We start from the raw sequence: 18,078 nt of genomic DNA on the forward strand, positions 1-18,078 counted from the left end.
GAGTTCCTGAGCCTAGAGCAAGGTAGGATGTCGGTTAATGCTTATGAGGCTAAGTTCCGTGCACTGTCCAGATATGCCACTCAACTCTGTTTTAGTCCTCAAGAGCGGATTCGCCGGTTTGTGAAGGGGTTGAGGTCAGAATTGCGGATTTCGGCCTTACAGATAGCGGCAACGGCAAAATCCTTCCAAGAAGTGGTAGACTTTGTGATAGAAGTGGAAGGAGTGAAGTCAGACGACTTCACCACAACATCGACATCAAAAAGGTTTCGAAAGGGAGGTGAGTTTAATGGTTCTTACACTAGAGGACAGGGTTCGGGAAGTGACTCAGTCCGACCAATTCAGTCTTCACTACAGACTGTAGTTGGGGGACCACCTCAGACAGGTCAACACTTCTCCGAGGGGCCTATGATTGACTCTAGAGAATGTTATGGATGTGGGGAGATTGGACATATTGGGAAAAATTGTCCCAGACAAAGTTATAGACCCCCAATAGCTAGAGGTAGAGGTGGTCATGGTAGAGGCCGTTATTCTGGAGGACGTGGTGGTCGAGGTAATGGTGGTCACCAAAACGGCAGAGGTAATGGGCAAACTGGGGCCACTACATCACAACATGGTAGGGGCAATGGACAGACGAACGATAGGGCCTAGTGTTACGCTTTCCCTGTGCGGTCTGAAGCGGAGGCATCTGATGCTGTCATCACAGCTAATCTTCTGGTTTGTGATTGCATGGCTTCTGTATTGTTTGATCCTGGATCCACGTTTTCTTATGTATCTTCCTCATTTGCTAATGGTCTAAATTTACATTGTGAATTTCTTAATATGCCTATTCGTGTTTCTACTCCGGTGGGTGAGTCTATGGTAGTTGAAAAGGTATATAGGTCTTGTGTGGTAAGCTTTGTGGGGAGCAACACTTATGTAGATTTGGTTATCTTGGCAATGGATGATTTTGATGTGATTCTGGGTATGACTTGGCTTTCTCCGCAATTTGCAATCTTGGATTGTAATGCTAAAACGGTGACGTTAACCAAGCCTGGGATAGACCCGTTAGTTTGGGAGGGTGACTACACTTCCAATCCGGTCCGCATCGTCTCCTTTCTTCGTGCTAAGAAAATGATTAGTAAAGGGTTTTTAGCTTTCTTGGCACATCTCAAGGACGACCCTACCCAAGTACCTTAGATTGAGTCGGTTTCAGTAGTTCGTGAGTTTCTGGATGTGTTCCCTGCAGATCTTCCTGGTATGCCACCGGATAGGGATATTGACTTCTGTATTGATCTTGAACCCGGTACTCACCCCATTTCTATACCCCCTTATATAATGGCTCCCGCGGAGTTAAGAGAGTTAACAGCACAACTTCAAGAGTTATTGAACAAAGGCTTCATTAGACCAAGTGCATCTCCTTGGGGTGCTCCTGTTTTGTTTGTAAAGAAGAAGGATGGGAGTTTTCGGATGTGCATAGACTACAGACAACTGAATAAAGTAACTACTAAGAACAAGTACCCTCTCCCTCGCATTGATGACTTGTTCGATCAGTTACAAGGTGCTTGTGTCTTCTCTAAGACTGACTTGAGATCCGGTTATCATCAATTGAAACTACGGGCAACGGATGTGCCAAAGACTGCTTTTCGAACGAGGTATGGGCATTACGAATTTGTAGTGATGTCTTTTGGTCTTACGAATGCCACTGCTGCGTTCATGCGCTTGATGAACGGGATTTTTAAGCCATATTTGGACCTCTTCATGATCGTATTTATTGATGATATATTGGTATACTTAAAGAGCAAGAAGGAACATGAAGAGCATTTGAGAATTGTATTGGAAATGTTGAGGGAGAAAAAGCTTTATGCAAAGTTCTCTAAGAGTGAGTTTTGGCTAGATGCAGTGTCCTTCTTGGGACACATGGTTTCTAAGGATGGAGTGATTGTGGGTCCTTCTAAGATTGAGACATTGAAGAATTGGGTAAGACCTACTAATGTGTCGGAAATAAGGAGCTTTGTTGGGTTATCAAGCTACTACCGCCGATTTGTCAAGGGATTCTCTTCTATTGCTTCCCAATTGACGAACTTGACTAAGCAGAATGTTCCATTTTTATGGTCGGACGAATGTGAGGAAAGCTTTCAGAAGCTCAAGACTTTGTTGACTACCGCACCTATCCTTACCTTGCCAGTAGAGGGTAAGAACTTCATTGTTTATTGTGATGCATCCTATTCTGGTTTGGGTGCAGTACTAATGCAAGAGAAGAGTGTGATTGCTTATGCTTCAAGGCAATTAAAGGTGCATGAACGTAACTATCCGACCCACGATTTGGAATTGGCTGCGGTAGTGTTTGCATTAAAACAATGGAGACACTATTTATATGGGGTTAAGTGTGAGGTCTATACGGATCATCGTAGCCATCAATATGTCTTTACTCAGAAAGATTTGAAATTGAGACATAGAAGATGGATGGAACTACTGAAGGACTACGACATCACCATTTTGTATCATCCGGGGAAGGCGAATGTTGTAGCCGATGGTTTAAGTAGAAAGGCGGGAAGCATGGGAAGTCTATCCCACTTGCAAGCCTCTAGACGCCCATTCGCTAGAGAGGTTCAGACTCTAGCTAACGACTTGATGAGATTAGAAGTAAATGAGAAGGGAGGATTGTTGGCTTGTGTGGAGTCAAGATCTTCTTTTCTTGACAAAATTAAGGGAAAACAGTTTGATGATGAGAAACTAAGGTGAATCCAAGATAAAGTATTGCGAGGGGAGGCTAAGCAAGCACAAATCGATGAGGAAGGTGTTTTGAGAATCAAGGGAAGGGTATGTGTACCCCGCGTCGATGGTTTGATCAACACTATTCTGACGGAGGCTCATAGTTCAATGTATTCGATACATCCGGGCGCAACCAAGATGTATCGTGACCTAAAGCAACACTTTTGGTGGAGTAGAATGAAGCGTGACATTGTGGATTTTATTGCCAAATGTCCAAACTGTCAACAAGTAAAGTATGAACATCAAAGGCCCGGAGGAACACTTCAGAGAATGCCCATTCTGGAATGGAAGTAGGAAAGAATTGCAATGGATTTTGTGGTTGGTCTTCTGAAGACAATGGGTAAGTATTACTCCATTTGCATAATTGTTGATAGGTTAACTAAATCTGCTCATTTCATTCCGGTCAAGGTGACTTACAATGTAGAAAAGTTAGCCAAACTTTACATCTCGGAAGTGGTGCGATTGCATGGGGTTCCACTATCCAACATATCAGATAGAGGTACGCAGTTTACCTGTAAGTTTTGGAAAACATTGCATGCGGAATTGGGTACTAGGTTGGACCTTAGTACTGCGTTCCATCCTCAGACCGATGGTCAGTCTGAGTGAACGATTCAAGTGTTGGAGGTTATGCTTCGTGCGTGTGTGATAGAGTTTGGTGGTCATTGGGATAACTTCCTACCCTTACCGGAGTTTTCATACAATAATAGCTATCACTCAAGCATTGATATGGCTCCATTCGAAGCATTGTATGGTAGGAGATGTAGGTCTCCCATTGGTTGGTTTGACGCATTTGAGGTTAGGCCATGGGGTACTGACCTTTTGAGGGATTCGATAGAGAAAGTGAAGTCTATTCAAGAAAAGCTTCTAGCGGCGCAAAGTAGACAAAAAGAATATGCAGATTGAAAGGTTAGAGACTTAGAGTTCATGAAGGGTGAACAAGTCTTGTTGAAAGTTTCACCACTGAAAGGGCTGATGCGGTTTGGTAAAAGGTGTAAACTAGGTCCAAGGTACATTGGACCATTTGAAGTACTTAAGCGAGTAGGAGTGGTGGCTTATGATTTAGCCTTGCCTCCAGGGCTGTCCGGAGCGCATCCGGTATTCCTTGTGTCAATGTTGAAAAGATACCATGGGGATGGAAACTACATCATCCGTTGGGATTCAGTTTTGCTTGATGAGAACTTGTCTTATGAGGAGGATCCTGTTGCTATTTTAGATAGAGAAGTTCGCAAGTTGAGGTCAAGAGAGATTGCATCCATCAAGGTGCAATGGAAGAATCGACCGGTTGAAGAAGCCACTTGGGAGAAGGAGGCAGATATGCAAGAAAGATACCCACATCTGTTTACAGATTCACGTACTCCTTTTCGCCCTTGCTTTCCTTCTTTTGATCGTTCGGGGACGAACGATGGGTAAGTTGGTATCTATTGTAACGACCTGTTTGGTCGTTTTGAGCAACAAACTTCAATTCTAAAAAAACAGGCTGAGGCGACGGACCAAACGACGATCCGTCATGGGCAAGACGGACCGTCGCAGGGTCTCGTTTCAAAACACTTAAAAAATCTGAAATTGGGTACTGAAAATCGACTCTCTAAACTTCGTGACGGAATGGCAGGACGGACCGTCACAGGCGTGACGGACCGTCATAGATTGTTCAGTGGAAATTGACTCTCTGACTCTTGCGACGACCTGCAGGACGGACCGTTGCAGGCACGATGGCCTGTCACAGGTTGCGCAAATCTCAGGCAGAATCGGATTTCCTTACACGCTTTAAGGGACGTTTTTGGACTACTCCTTCCTTAATTATAGATTTTGTGGGTTTATATTAATAACTCAAATTCTTGGGGGTTAAAAGAGGTAACCCTATGTTAATTAGTGGGGTATTATTGCCATCTTTTACACTTAATTATATGTTAACTAGGGTAAAAGAAAGAGGGTTTTAATAAAGAAAATAGAGAGAACAAGGAGAGAGAGATATTGATCGATCAAGAGGCAGAGGGAATATCAAAGTTTGGGAAATTGCTTGTTGATTCAAATTCTTCGGTGGAGGTAGGTTATGGTTTTCATGCTTTCATAAGTAAACTCTCAATAGTGAATGATATGTATTGGTAGTATTGTAAACCCTACTATATGCTTAATGGTATGTTTGCATGAATATGATTGTGTGATTGTGATAATATAAGCATGATGAAAATATTGAATCCCAAATCTTGAAAAGAAAACTTTAATATACATTATTAATGATGATGCCTTGGTATAGAAGAAGGCTTGATGAATTAAAGTAATGGGATTGATGATGCCTTGGTATAGAGAAGGCTTGATGATTTACAAAATGATATTAGTGGATCGGAGTGTCACGTTCCGACACATAGTATTAGTGGATCGGAGTGTCGCGTTCCGACACATAGTATTAGTGGATCGGAGTGTCACGTACCGACACATTGTATTAGTTGATCGGAGTGTCACGTTCCGACACATAGAATTAGGGGATCGGAGTTTCACGTTCCGACACATGTAGGGGATCGGAGTGTCACGTACGGACACATAGTAGTAGGGGATCGGAGTGTCACATACCGACACAAGAGGAAGAAAGATAATGAATCTTGTAAGATGATAAAATACTCAATTTAATAAAACTTAATTCCCAAATGAGTATGGTGTTGAGGCTTGAGCCCTCATTGATGAACTTGATGGTACTTATTGATGATTATAATACTTGTTGTTGCTACATGTTGAGTTTTATAGTTGATTTACGATAATATTGATATATACTGTTCCCTATTTTGAGTTGGCCGATGATATCTACTCTGTACCCGTGTTTTGTACTGACCCCTACTTTTATGTTTTTCTTCTTGTTATTTGTGGAGTGCAGCAAACGTGCCGTCATCTTCGACTCAACAGTAACTCATGCCAGTCTTCGTCACACCGGATCTTCAGGGTGAGCTAACGCTTCTAGCTCGGACTGGATCTTCTCCTTCATGTCTTGATGCCTTGAACTTCCGGCATGGACTAGATTCTTATGTATTATTAGCTTCTTAGAAACTCTTAGAATTAGTAGTTTAAAGTAGATGTTCTTGTGATGATGACTTCCAGGTTTTGGAAATAATAGATGTTGAATATTGATAGTTATTGAATTGGTTTTTATTAATGAGTTTAAGTCTTCCGCATTACTTTCTGTTGTTATTACATTGAAATGTTAAGGTTTAGATTGGTTGGTTCGCTCACATAGGAGGGTAAGTGTGGGTGCCAGTCACGATCCGATTTGGGTCGTGACATCCCGGTACCCAAATTCCAAGAGTTAAAGTGTTTTAGAACGAAGACCCTGGACGGACCGTTGTGCCCATAACGGTCCGTCATACTTGCCGTCGAGGGGAATGAAGAGAGCAGAAGAAGAAATTTCACAAGTATGGGACGACGGAGTCCATGAAGGTCCGTCGCGAGTTCCGTCGACCCAGCCTCGTTTTGACAGATTTCCAGCAATTAGAATCCTTGTTTAATTAGGTTTTTGTTTTTTTATAAATAGTTCGAAAAAGCTCATTTTTGAGGTGAGACACCGGATAGTTAGACTCTGTTAGGTTAGACTATATTAGATTAGACATCATATTCTTAGAGTTTGTGTTTTAGTGTTGGATTTTGAGATTCTTGCAAGTGATTTTTGGAGATTAATCAAGCACACTTTTGGATTTTACTCTTTCTCATTGAAGTAAGTACAAGAATTCTTATCTACTATATTTGAATATTGTGTTTATGGCTATGACTAACTAAAATCCATAACTAGGGTTGTGGGAACCATAGGCAAATAATTAGATAAACCCTAACTAAAAACCAATTCTAGAATAGTGTCTTGCATGTATTAAAAACTCACTCGCTTAGAAGTCTTTTTAACGAATGAACAACGTTAGAACTCGCCTTAATGCTACTTGCCGGACCAAGGAGGTAGATAACAGGAAAAGAATTATTAATATAGATTTAGTGTATACTATCTAATAGGCTAGTATTGATTTGAACGAGGTAATAACTTAGTCAAATATCGAATATGATGCTTAATATGAGGTAAAGATAAGGGTTAGGATAGCAACACACGTAGCCGGACCAAGGTGCGGAGTGACATTTTCTAGATGCCGGACTAAGGATGTCACGACCCAAAACCGAGCCACGATTGGCACCCAAACTTACCCTCCTATGTGAGCAAACCAACCAATCTAAACCTTAACATTTCAATGTAATATCAACATAAAGTAATGCTGAAGACTTAAACTCATTAATAAAATCAATAACTATTATTATCCCCAAAATCTTGAAGTCATCATCACAAGAACATCTATCTCAAATTACTAAATCTAAGAGTATCTAAAAACTAAACATAAGTAGAAAGCTAGTCCATGCTGGAACTTCAAGGCATAATGACATGAAGAAGAAGATCCAGTCCAAGTTAGAAGAATTAGCTCACCCTGATATCCGGAATAATGAAGACAGGCTAGAGTTACTTTTGAGTCGAAGATGACGGCACATTTGCTGCACTCCACAAATAAACAAGAAGAAAACATAAAAGTAGGGGTCAATACAAACACGGGTACTGAGTAGATATCATCGGCCAACTCAAAATAGAAATCAATCTATACCAAGTAATATCATAAAATCAACTTTGTTACTTAACATGTAGCAACAGCAAGTACTATATCATTAACAATTACCGCCAAGTTCACACATAAGGACTCAAGCCTCAATACCATACTCATTTGGGAATTATGTTCATTAGATTGAGTATATTAACATCTTTCAAGATTCATTATCTTTATTTCTCTTGTGCCGGTACGTGACACTCCGATCCCCTACTACTATGTGTCGGAACGTGACACTCCGATCCCCTAAATCTACGTGTCAGTTCGTGACACCAGATCCCCCAAAACTACGTGTCAGTTCGTGACACCCGATCCCCTAAATCTACGTGTCGGTTCGTAACACCCGATCCCCTAAATCTACGTGTCGGTTCATGACACCCGATCCTCTAAATCTACGTGTCGGTTCGTGACACCCGATCCCCTAATCTCCTTCTATCAATTCATCAAGCCTTCTTTCTTACCAAGGCATCATCAATCTCATTATTTTAGTTCATCACGCCTTCTTTTATACCAAGGCCTCATCATTAACAAAGAGATTAGGGTTTTGCAAGATTTGGAATTCAATAACTTCATCATGCTTATATAATAACAATTATATAATTACATTCATGCAAGCATACAATTAAGCACATAGCAGGGTTTACAATATTATCAATACATATCATTCGCTATTAAGAGTTTACTACGAATATCGTAAGAGAAACCATAACCTACCTCCACCGAAGATTCGTGATCAAGCAAGCGATTTCCCAAGCTTTGTGTTTTTCCTCCTGTTCGATCCTCTCTCTATCGTTTCTCTTTCCTTCTCTTTGTTCTTTCTATTTTCTTTATTCAAACCCTCTTTCATTTACCCTAATTAGTATATAATTAAGAATAAAAGATGGCAATAAGAACCCACTAATTAACTTAAGGTTACCTCTTTTAACCCCCAAGTAATTAGACTTGTTAACATTAACCCACTAACTTTATAATTAAAGCAAGAATAGTCAAAAACGTCCCTTAAAACGTATAAAAAAATCCGAACCAGACTGGGATTACGTAGTTTGTGACGGCCCGTCGCGCCTACGACGGTCCGTCCTGCTGCCCCGTCACAGAGTTCAGAGACTCAATTTCTCTGAAGAGTCTGTGACGGCCCGTCCTACCATTTCATTATGAAGTTCAGAGAGTCGATTTTCAGTACCTAATTTCAGATTTTCTAAGTGTTTTGAAACGAGACCCTGCGACGGTCCGTCGTGCCTATGACGGTCTGTCGTGGGTCCGTCACCTCAGCCTATTTTTCCAGAAATAAAATCCGCTGCTCAAAACGACTAAACAAGTCGTTACAAAGGAATTAGAAATACATAACTTATCACTTTGCATGCAAGATACTAGGAATGAATTTTTATAGTAAGAGTTATCAAGTTATGAACCTGTGAGGAACACATAAACCCTAGTTACTTTTATTAATTGATTAAAATCAAACATTTAAAGTTGTTAAGTGTCTTGGTCAAGTTTGTTAATTAATTTTACTAATTTTGAAATAGAAACTCCCCTTTATTGTTTTTACTTTCCAAGGAAGTCATTGACCAAACAATAATAATAATAGGTTGAATTTAAGTCTAGACTATTTTCCTCATGGGAACTATCTCAACCTCACTAGTTGGGTTATTTACTTGACACGACCACTTTACTTCTTATTTGATAAGTAAGTTTGAGCGTAACAAATTTTGGCGCCGCTGCCGGGGATTATAGCTTTTAGATTAACTTGAACCTATTACTATAGTTTAGTTTATATTTTCTTGACCTTACTTTGTTTTATCCTTTTTGATTTTTTTAGAACTATCCTCCTTGTATGACAAATAAACGGAGAGAAAGAGAACCCTTGTTTTCCTACGATCACGAGTTAGAGCGTACACTGCGCAATATGAATCATAACTTGGGAATAAATGATGATGATCCGAACCAGAACATCCCAGCTCCAGTTGATGTTCACGGTCAGATGTTACGCGATGCTCTGGGTGAACACCAACAAAGCGGACAAAATCCTGATCAACAGCCCCAAGCATACTACAGAGGCTATGATAACATAGCAGACTCGGATAGGCCACTATTTTTCCCTCCTCTAGCCACAGGCCACACTTTTGTGGTAACTAATAGCCTGATGCAAATGCTCACTGCCAGAGGTTTGTTTTAAGGGATACCTTATGAGGATCCAAATGCCCATTTAGCTAAGGTAAGGGAAGTGTGTATAAGTTGTGTAGGGAGGCCTGATTTGGATTTAGATGTAATATGTCTCAGAGTGTTTCCTCTCTCATTGACGGGAGAGGCTGCTATGTGGTTCACTGAGCTCTCATACAACTCAATCATCACTTGGAACCAACTAAGGATGTCTTCTTAGCACGCTACTATCCGGTCTCCAAGAAATTAAACCACAAAGAGAGAGTGAACAACTTTGTGGCACTACCAGGAGAGTGAGTTAGTAGTTCTTGGGATAGATTCACCTCATTCTTGAGAAGTGTTCCAAATCACCGTATAGATGATGAGTCACTGAAGGAATACTTCTATCGGGGACTGGATGATAACAACAAAGCGGTGTTGCACATTATAGCAGGTGGATCTTATGGAGAATGCCCTTATGCTGAGATTGCTGAAAAATTAGAGAAAATCTCCCGGAATAACAAAGCTTTGAGTACTAAGAAGTCTGAAACAGGGAGAAACACCTTCGCAGTGCACTCACAACCCAGCCACAGATGAGATTCGGGAAGAAATGTCTCAGATGAGAACCGAGCTTGGGTTGTTACTAAAACATGTCACTGGGGGTGCAGAAAAGATAAATGCAGTCAACTACTTATCGAAACCACTGTCACAAAACGATGAGTGTTATGATGAGGAGGATTCCTATGCTGTAAATGAACAGATGGGGGGTTTCCGACCAAGTGCCCATGGCTCTAATCAGGAGAATTGGTGCCTAGGTCAAGGGAACCAAGGTCGGAACTATGGTAACTACAATCGTGAGGGTCATTATGTCCGAGATGGAAACTACAATCGCGACAACAACTTCAACAGGGGTTACTATGGTAATAGAGACATAGGAATGGACCCTATTTTCCTCTTCAAAATCGCTAAGTTACTCCTAGGAATGGTGGAGGTAGTATGTCGCGAGTTGATTTGTTTAATCCCCTATGAGGGATACTCGTCCGTTCATCTCCCATGAGAGGAGTCCCCAAATTCCAAATGGTATGTAAATGGATTATACCTATATCTGAGTTATTGAACTATGCTTCCCCTATAGGAACATTATCTAGGGGATCCACCTACAAAGCTACATTTATGTTTGGTTTTACTTTGTACGGTAGACGAACTTTGCTCGGTGTAAGGTTTTACAACACCGTATTCCACACTTGATGTCGGTTAAGGCAAGTGTTCCCTAAAATAAAATGAAGTAATGGAGTACAAACTAACATAGGTTACTTGAGAGGCTGACTTATCCTAGGTAGGGGTATTGAATCTACCTATACCTTGCACTAGTTTGACTTGAAGGGAACTTTAGAATAATATTGCTATGTACGAATATTCTTAAATGATAAACGATATGTATATCAAGAACTTGTACATTGTTTATACTATATATTGATAGGTGTCACTTATGAATACGTGTTGGTCTACATTTTTAAACGATAATGATGTGTACTCCTAAATGCTATGATATATGAAGTAGGAAGTTCTTCATGATTATATTTGGGTTACTTGATTAAGTAAGGTTATGGGACTTTACTTGGTAAATGCACTTGTGGACTTGATAGGGGTGATGGGTAATTGTCTTGCTTTTGTTATGTTATAATGAACTCTTATTCATTCTAGTTGTGGTTATGACTTGATGGTAGAGTTACTTAGAATTTATGTCTAAGTGCATGATATTATGTTGACTTGACTAGTATTTATGTTGTTTGTCTTCTGATGTACATACCTATGACTAAATGAATATGCGTAAGTGATTTGGTATGGTTTTGTTGAATATGCGTAAGTGTTTTCAAAGAAAATTGCATACCTTTATGAAATTTCCTTTTTCTTAGCATGTCTATGTGTGCGTATGTCTCAAAGAAAGTACAAGTTCTGTACTAACACTATTTCTTGCTTTCCCAAGCATTATAGGATCTGGTCGTTGAAGTTCTTTTGAAGACAAATAAAGAAGGCTTGGACCTCTTATTCATCAAAGTAGGGTAGGTTCTCACTTTTAGAGGGCGATACCACTATCAAGCTATGATATTGTTCTATTATTAAAGACTATTATGTTTCCTTCCTTTTTTACTTAGTATGAATCATTGAATAGCCCATTTGAGACATTCTTACTTTGATGTATGGGCTATGACCAAGGTCTTAGACTCTTATTAGATGGTTATATATATATGTATACATATTTATATACATATATATGTATAGACACACACAGACACACACACACACATATATATATATACACATGCATATACATATATATGTATACACACACACACAAACATATATATATATAAAGATGTATATACATATATATGTACATACATATATATATATATATATATATATAGAAGTCTATGTAAACCTCAAATTATAAATAATTAAAAGTTTTAAATTCCCGCTAAATTTAACCCATGAATGTGATGATGTATGTTTGCTAAGAGGCTAGTCATAGTCCTCAAAGAGGACGATTACATCGGTTATGTTTAGGGGGTATTCCCGGATGTGACATACGACTCCCTAAATACAACCCTAAGGGTCATTCAAGAGGACCCTTATTCTGGAAAAAATCTTTCGAAGACAGTGTCTAACTGGGCTTGCAAGAGACAAGATGTACGTGGATCAACACAGCGTCGATGCCTCTGTCCATAGAAGATAAGACATTTTCCAAATATTTCTCAAAGACAAGGTCTCTGAAGAAAACTATGTATGTGAAGTATAGAGGAAATGATGGCCATCGAGTGAACTATGAATAGTTGGTCGGGGTGTTGTAGGTAAGGCTTACACATTAATTGTCTAATTTTTAAGGGTCCTTTTAATTTTTTTATTATCTAGGGGCTTAATTAGGGGTTAAGGTGTGGGGATTAATTTAATTCTTTAAGTAACTATATGAACTACCTTAAGCTTAAACTCAACTTAACGCCCCATAATTGTAATACCCAAATTAATGTACCTTCTCTCTAATTTCTCTCTCCCAAAGAAGACTCCATTGAAGGAAATGTTCTAAGGTTTATAGGACTTCAATAATATAACTATTATAAACTTTTCATCAAGCATTAACAAGGTATGGAAACCTTTCACCTTTGGGATTCCTATCTCCAGAGGGCTCTTCGCAAATTGGTTTCAAAAAGATGATTTCATATAGGATTCTTCATTATACGAATTTATTCTTCTAAATTGTATTTTATATGTTTTTATTGTATTATTAATATTATTATAATATGATATATTATTATGATAGTTCATTGTTATTTTACTCATTATGTCTAATAGATCATGAATAGTCCTTAATTCCCTAAACCTAGGTTATGAATTCATGTTAAATTGATAAATACTGATGCAATTGACTTAGTTCTTGTGTTAATTCCGATTGAATATGGTTATAAACCCTTTTTATTGATTAAATTGGTTTGCTTGAGGGTAGTACAAATGATAATGTCTTTTGAAGTAGAATTGGTAAAATTCTGTGATCTCAAAACTTTAGGTCAATTGTGATGGCTTCTACTTGACGATGAAATTCAATTAAAGAATATCTTCTTATTTGTATTAGGTAGGTGTCTATATGATGATTAAGTTTAAATTTCTTGATTATCTGAAGTTGTTAGAGTCTGTTAATATGTAAAGATATCAGGTTAGTTATGAACTGCCTATGTTCCTTATTATGACATGATGATAGTGTACTGATCTCACATATTGGGGTTGCATTGAAAATACATAATCATGAATTTGCTTATGACGTAATGACTATGAATATACAAAGGGTTAGTCTCCCATAGACTATTCAATGTTATGATAATTAATAAAGGCTTACGGACATTTCAAAAAGGTACTATAGATTCGCACCCAATGAACTAGTAATAAAAAGTTTCACTTCCCAATGTGGGAAGGTAGGTTCACTATGTTACTCATGAGATTGGATTATATAATGCAATGTTTATAAAGAGGGTCCCAAGAATATATCGTTGTTTTTGCAATATGTTTCCCCGCATAGGAATACTAGCTAGTGGATCCAACTAAAATGTTATGTTTATATTATGGTACTACCTTTGGAAGTAGTCTGCCTTCTTTTTGCGTAGGGTTTTATGACACCAGAATAGATATTTAGCTTATGTGGTATATGTTGGTTCAGGATGGTGTTCTTGAAAGTAAAAACAAGTAATAAAGTGAACACTAATTAGGGTGACTTAAGCGGTTTGACTTAGTGTAGGTAGGGTTATGGTTATCTACCTAAACTTTGTACTAGTTTGCCTAGAGAGAACTCCTAGAAGGTTGTTCTTATGTCTATAAAGCAAATGTTATGAATATTTTCACTTTACATGATGATGATACTATATGACGTTAATTTCATTTATGAACATGCTATTGGCCTATATTCCTCGATATAATGATGACTACTCCTGATGCTATGTTTTAAATTTCTTATGATCTCTCATGCCGTAATCTTTCAGCAATTCTAACAATCTTCATAGGATTTTTGAGGTTTTACATCATATTATTTTACAATTTGGTCAATATCATAATGTCGTGCATATAAGACATCTACATACACATATTCGTATAGAACACCTGCCTAGAACATCCTTCAAGAGTTAGTCATGCAATGCATAGGTAATGTCCCATACCCTCACCTAGACTGACTAACCTCACTTAGGTTATCCTATTTAGGGTTAATTACATTACTTCCATAGTCAATTTAACTTTAGTAAAATACTAGCCTCAAGTAACAATAACACCATCTATGCCAAATATGGAATTTCGTGTCATCCCTCTAAGCAAAAGAGGGTATCTAACTTTCCAAGGTAAGACATGCATATGGTTCTACAAGTTTAGATGGTACCACTAGCTAGGTCCTACGGGGAAACATATATATGGAAACATGGAGGTATATATAGAAACCCTCTTGCTGCCAATTGGGCATTATATTTATCCACCTCGTGGGGAATATCGTGAACAAAACTTCCCTTTGGTAAGGCGCACCAATCATCATCAAGTTCACTCGGTGCTAAGACTACTTCCCATTATTAAATGTGTTTAGTAACATTTCTTCATAAAAATGGCTTTAGGATAAATTAACAATCATATTCTTAGATCATAGGTTATAAATGAGAGTTTCCTTCCATCAACAAAAAGCATGTGAGAAAACCTTTCTCATGAACATAGCATATTCAAGAACAATCTAGTTTAGAGTACAATTCAGCTTTCAAGAGAATCCATCTTTACTAGATTACCATATATGATTCATGTGTTTGTATGTTTACTTATATGAGAAGATAGTTCAGACAAACACATTTAGATGCTGCACATATGTATTCTTCATCATACCATATTCTTAACATCATAGTATATACTTTCATGTTCAAATCTTAATTCATGCATTTAAATTCATGTTAATATAAGGGAAAATACCCAAGTACCCCCTCAACCTATGCTCGAAATCCCAGAGACACACTTATACTATAGTAAGGTCCTATTACCCCCCTGAACTTATTTTATATGTAATTTTCTACTTCTTTTTAGCCTACGTGGCACTAGTTAGAAAAAAAAGTCAACCATCATTGAGCCCAGATGATAGTGTCACGTAAGCTAAAAAGGGGTAAAAAATTATTAACATAATATGTTCAGGGGTTTAATAGGACCTTAGTATAGTATAAGTGTGTCTCTGAGATTTCGGGCATAGGTTGAGGGGTACATGGGCATTATCCCTTAATATAATAATAATCCTAGGAGTTATTCAATCTAAGGTAGACATGTGCAATGTAAAGGAAATGTCTCATACAATTACCTATAGTAGATTACCTATAAAGTAACCCTATTATAGGCAATGTCCCATACCAATCCTAGTTTACCTATAAAGTAACCATATTATAGGCAATATCCCATACCATTACCTATACTAGTTTACCTATTAATTCACCCTATTTTTGATGTGTATCATACTTCATAGTCATATATTTAACATGCATAGTAGTATCAATTAGTGCATATGAGAACTATCATATCATTAGACATCATGAAGCTATAGTACTTATAAGCATTCATGAGGTGTGAGTGTCTATACATTGGACAACGTGACCACATAATGTCTATTAATAAAACTCTGAAGAATCCACCCTCTTAAGATCACAATAAACACTCATGCATAGAGTAAATCCATATCATAGCATAGGAGACAAGAGAACATTAACATTTGCATTATGGACTACTTACATTGTCTAAGATCACTAATTCATATGAGGGTACATAGAAATGGATAATTCATCATTTGCACTTTATAAATGATAATAATCTAAACCATTCGTAACCTTAACATAGCTGCTCACATATAGGAAAGATCATCAACACACATAGAACATGACACTAGCATTGGAAAATAGGCATACAAGGCTAATTATATTATCAATTCTATAGAAAAGTAAGAGAATAGGACAATTTTACCAATTATCCATGCTATGATCATCATTGATCAATTACCAATCATTTACCATTAATTTGATTATGAAACAATATAAATAAATGATTAAATGTACTAGAACCATAGTTACATTAACATAATATAAACATCAGAATACCCAAATTAGAGGCTAATTTTGATAATTGAGAAGGATCATGGGTTCATCATGAAATAGGATTGAAAATCATTTTTAAAACAGTAAATGATCATCAATGCTTTTGAAATAATTTTTATAAGGCACCCCTGGCTAGATTTAAAAATGGAAATTTGATAATAGAATATTCTTTGCAAACATTGAAAAAGACTCCTCGGATGAATGGATAACTAAGGATGAGGTATCACCATGCCTCATTTATTTCAGACCAATGAAAAATTTGATTAAAAAACATGAAAATCAATTTCTAGGGATTTGGGATTCTAATTTCTTATTGGGTATTGGGGTTTTTTCTAGGGAAATGGGTTAAATTAGTCATGGAATATTTTTATATCCTATTCCTAAAGTTACCAAAACACCTTATACTTATTGGGTTTTCATAAATATAAAACTTGACTCTAAAATTATGCATTAGAATTTTGAAAGTGTTTGTGTGTCATGCAGGCAGCTCCTCATTCTTTCCTCACTAACTTTTGGAGGAGGTGGGCCTTATATGGGGTGCGTGACGCACATGCAGACTTAGTTCCATGATCGTCATGCGTGAAAGCCTCTACTTCGTGCCTCACTGCCTTGTGCAACTACATTGTCCAATGTTTGGGTCCTCCTTGAGCGCCCTTAGGGTGATCCTCAAGGAGTCCTACCCAATCATTTTTACCCTAAACATGCCTATTAGGATACGCTTAAAAACTAACTTTCAAATGTCTTAGACATTCATGGACGTTTTATGTTAAAATCACTTCAAATCTGGTATGCATACTTTAATAATTTTAGCTAACATATTATTAAACCTTTTAGGCACATGTAAGTCTGTATGCACTTTACTTCATTTTGATAGAACATACAATATCTACCACTTGGGAAAATTTATCGTCGAATGACACTTTAGACATTTTTGGAACAATTTTAAGGACACAATGAACCATAGAGCAATTCATAACATTAAAAACATCATTATACGAAAATCAACGCACCATTAATTCAAGGAAAACTAACATTAAGCATCCTTACACTCAATGCAATACAAGCAAAGAAAACAATATTCACTCACTCCTTAATGAATCAAACATATAGTTTCTTTTCATGTTTATAGGAGGAACATCATTCTCCTAATCATAACATTGTATTCACATATGTAAAAGCACATATTGCAATATTCTTTAAGTCATAGTCATATTCAACATCACGCAAGAAGTAAAGAAGTAACTCACACTAGACGCACATAGATAATGACAAATGTAGACAAACAAGGATTCTTTTTTGTCATAGTACCATTAAGTCCATACTTAACATCTCTATGTTTAGTTATATGTAAAGAGGAATGTCCTTCTCATTGACATACTCACATTCCATCATAAATTTCAAATACAAGCAATCCACAAAGGTCTTCATTGAAAATAAGAACTCTCAAGATCTGACGAGAGCATGCTTATATTCCCTTCCCAATGAAGAAAACATGGTCAATCATACAACACATATCACGACAATAGGATGTCATTACAAACTTCTTCGAGTCCTAGCATGACACTAGTTTTCATAAACATGCATCAATTAGGGGAAATTCTTGCAATATATAGGCACACATCAAGAGGTCTAGATAAACATACAAACACCTCTTAATAGTGATCATACATTAATACTTCTCTAGTCATAAAAGTCACACATTTTTCAGAGACTCATGATTTTTCATTTAAGGCAGACTCAATTTCTCATTGATGGTTTAAAACACGACACATTGTAAATGACATCAAACATACTCGTTTCATTATATCATGATGTTAAATTCATAACTAACATATCAAGATGCACAGTAAACATGAGGAAACATGAATTTGAGCCAAATACTTTTTTATGCCATTTAGAACCTTCGAAATATGCTATACTGTAAATTAAGA

Source organism: Solanum lycopersicum, chromosome 1 (genome assembly GCF_036512215.1).
Source record: "Solanum lycopersicum chromosome 1, SLM_r2.1".
Lineage (NCBI taxonomy): Eukaryota > Viridiplantae > Streptophyta > Magnoliopsida > Solanales > Solanaceae > Solanum > Solanum lycopersicum.